Here is a 4244-nt window from a genome sequence, read left to right on the forward strand (position 1 = left end):
GATGTCATGAAATCATGGAGTTCACAAGAATGCTAGAGGTATGAGTAGCCATTAGGATGACATCCTGGTCTACTTCAGGCACATCACTAGAGATCCATTAAATCTCATGAAGCTCACATCTGGTTTCTCTAATTCTAGTTCATAAGGACAAGACCCTCTAATGGGCAAGTTAATTTGCTTAATGATGATAGCAAAGCTTCAAAAATTGTATTGTAAATGTATTAATGTTGCTGGACAATGTTCTTAACATATCAGCTAAAGCTTCCTCAAGTATTAAATCCTAATTAACAAGATATAACCAGTGAGACCCAATGTTGACTAGAAGAGTGTACAATGGTCTTACAGTCTACTACTCACTGAGGTCAATGAAAAATTGATAAAATGTTTAGATATCCTTATGCATAACAACACATAATGTGTTGTCAAATTGTGGGTGTATAAAAAGATAAAATGAGATACAACATATGTTATCCTTTGTGCAAATTATCCTAGTACATGTCAAGAGGATTATGGATTCTGTCTAATAATAAATTAATGATCCATGCGCCCATGGATGTGCATACTAATGATGTGTAATTATTGTTACAACATTATTTTTGTACACATTGGATTACTTAAATCTTGACTGACCTAGTTAATATTAAAACATGGTAACAAGCAATACATATGACAGGTCTTACGGAATATCAACTGATTCTTTACAGACTAGAATTTTAGACAGTACCCCAATCCATAGACCTTATAAGTTATTGTTTCAAGGCTTGCATGGTGTAATTAAGGCTATTAACCCTTGCATTAAAGTTCCCCCCTTGACCTGATAGAGAAGCTTCGAAAGAAAATTGAGACCTAATGTTTACCAAATGAATGAAAAATGATAAAACCTATGGTTTGGCCCTAGGGAAGCTAAACATCAGCTACTCATAACTGCAATTTCTAGCCTAAATATTAGCCAGAGCCTTCACTCTGGAAAGTACTAAATGAATATTTTAAGCATTGTAAGCCAAGTAACAACATTTTATAATCTATGCCTGTACAAAATAACAAAATCCCAGCTAAGAATCTTACCAACCCAGCTAAGAATCTTACTAATGAAGAAAACCCAAAGAAGATTTCATTGTATTGAAGGAAAAGAGGTCTGCGCATAATCACCTACGAACATGAATCCATGTTAATAGAGGAATATGCACTGTGATACTCCAATAATAGCAGGAATAGTAGGAATAGACGTTCAGTGGCAAGAAAGGGCTGAAACTGATGCAATGCAAGATGAGATGCCTAGAGCAGCAATTCAACGTTGCTTCGGCACTAACAAGCTTACAAATTCCCAGAGAAAGCACAGTTGTGGCGTTTGAAAATGCCACCAGTAAATCATTAAATGAACAAAAACCCAGAGACCCGTTCTTTAACCTCCAAAGCCGTATAGGGTTCAGCCCTACCTTTTCAAGGCGTAGACAACATCCATGGTGGTTACAGTCTTTCTCCTAGTGCTCTGTGTAAGTAACGACATCCCTGATGACATTCTCAAGAAAAACTTCAACACACCTCTCGTTTCTTCATATATGAGGCTGCTGATATGCTTGACACCACCTCTCCTGGAAAGATGCCTAATGGCGGGCTTCGTAATTCCTTGAATGGTATCATGCAGTACCTTCCCGTGCCTCTTTGCACCTCCTTTTCCCAAACCCTTGCCTCCCTTTCCATGGCCGGACATCTTTCCCCCTTCAAATCTCCACAATGAAAAGGCCTAGGGATCGAACCTCAATTTCCAATCACTCTGCTCGTTAGCCGTGCAAAACAATCTTTTCCCAAACCCTTGCCTCCCTTTCCATGGTCAGACATCTTCCCCCCTTCAAATCTCCACAACGAAAAGGCCTCGGGATCGAACCTCAATTGCCAATCACTTTGCTCGTTAGCTGCACAAAGCAATATTTTCCCAAACCCTTGCCTCCCATTCCATGACCGGACATTAAATCTCCATAACGAAAAGGCCTTGGGATTGAACCTCAATTTCTAATCACTCTACTCATTATCCGCACAAAGAAAAATGAGCAAAGCAACAAATATCCACAACGAAAAGGCATCGGGATTGAACCTCAATTGCCAATCACTCTGCTCCTTAGCCGCGCAAAGCAAATCACTCTGCAAAATGAGCAAAGCAAAATGAGGGAGGGAAGTTCTCTTAAAATAATATTAAAAATAATAAATAATATTAAAAATTATAAAATATAATTGGTAAGGTTAAACTATGTGAAATTTGTTAAAAAAATGGTCAAACATGAATAATAATAGTTAGTTAAATAAAAAATTGAATGAATAATAGTTAGTTAAATAAAAAATTGAATGTCAGGATAACAAGTGCTATATAATAGCTATTAAATTAAGGAGTTGTTTTTAGTGCAATTTTTTGGACTTTCTGGTGCTGGAATAATGCGGAAAAAATTGATGTGAAATCTTGATTTGTGTTATTTAAACAGGTTTTTTGACTGTATATATGGATTCAACACCTGAAAAACCTTTAAGGCACTTCGATTGTGTAGAGGTTACTTGTGATTTCAATAAATTCCTGCTAAATTTTAGAGAAATTAGACCAGAAAATCTTCCAAAAAGTCACACTAAAGACAACTCATTAAATTAATGATTGGTAACTTTACGATATTACTTTATATGGTGAGTAATACAAGGTATCATAGTCTTGTTCTAAGTTCGAGACTGCAATTGTATTGTATAGTGTTTTGAATTTAGATTGTTTGTGTGGTAAGGCTTCATACTATATCATACCGCAATTAATAATGTTTAAAAAAATTTAAAAAATGCATTCCTTAAGTTAGGGTCTAGGTTAATATGTGAATTGGAAAAGTCATCTTTGGTAAATGCCTAAATGTCAAATTATCTTATATAAAAATATTTACTTTCTCAAAAAGTTCTTTTTATTTTGTCATGTAAAAAAAACATGATTATTATACATCACTAATTATTCCCAAAATAAAATCATGTTTAACTTTTGTAAGTATTTGTAAGACATTATATGAGAATACTAATTGCATTCACTTAAGAAATAATAAGAGTTGACTCCATGAAAGATAAACTTCTCGATGGAGTCAGGGTGAGAGGGGAAAAAGATGGCTCTGAACACGTGAGTTGTTTTGATCCTACAACCTCCGCATGACCATGGTTAAGCCTTGTCGCTTGTCTGCAGCACGAAAGACAAGCTATTGTTCCCCATCCCTCTCTATGGATCTAGCGGTGACAACATATCTTGGGGGTTTGAGCACATATTCCGCAAGAGCAAGCAACTGTCGAACCCAACATCCTCTTACAGGTCAGTTGCATCACTATCGGAGGCTGAGATGGATGAAGAGCTTGTGGACTTTTCAGAGGACCCCTATGAATTTGCATCCATCTAGACTGCTCCTCCACATTAGTCGGAAGTTATGGTTCCACTGGCAGCGGAAGACTTAACGGTTACTTTGGTCGGCGCATCTAGGGTTTCCCCAGTATATTCCCTTGATAACCCTAACCCTCCTGATTTCGACTCCTATCAAGTGGTCAATCATGTGTCTGTGGGTACCCCATTCCATTATTACCCTAAAGATCCCTTCCTATTTTCACTATCGGATTACCCTACTCCATCCCCTTCCTCGATCCACTTTCTGGAATCTTGTCTTGACCCACCACCTCCTATGGTATCCATTGTTGATCCGGGGCCCTCTAGGGTTTTCTCCTCAGTGCCATTTAGACATTCCTCGCCACTTGTTCACCCTCCCCATCCCCCAGTCGTATTTGTACCTCCCTCCTCAAGCTGCTTTGAAGGTGGCCCTATACCTCAGCCTGATATCCCTATTGATGTTGCCATGGTTAGTATATCCTCAGATGCCCCATCCACTGAGACTGTTAACCTAGAACCTGGAACCTGCAAGTGTGGTGTGAAAAAATCCAAGTGTATCAAGGTCAGCAATAAGGGGAGTCAGCTAATTCTAGGAGAGGAGCTACCAATGGCCGAAGTCATCAACACTGCAAATAGAGTACTGGTTGGTCAAGTTCGTGGTAGGAATTATTCTTCCCCCAATTTGTGGAAATGGATCTCAGAGATTTGGGGCCAGATATTGGAGGTATTACCATCAGTTGTTATGATGTCGAAGGGTTGGTTCACTCTACAATTCCATAGACTGAAACATGTCGATTGGGTCCTCTCTAAATTTTGGCATATTGAATTGGTACTTGTGTTACTTAAAAGGTGGAGTCCA

Source organism: Pinus tabuliformis, chromosome 5_1 (assembly GCF_031772625.1).
Source record: "Pinus tabuliformis cultivar Carrire ecotype Pingquan chromosome 5_1, CPIR1, whole genome shotgun sequence".
In the NCBI taxonomy this organism is placed as follows: Eukaryota; Viridiplantae; Streptophyta; class Pinopsida; order Pinales; family Pinaceae; genus Pinus; species Pinus tabuliformis.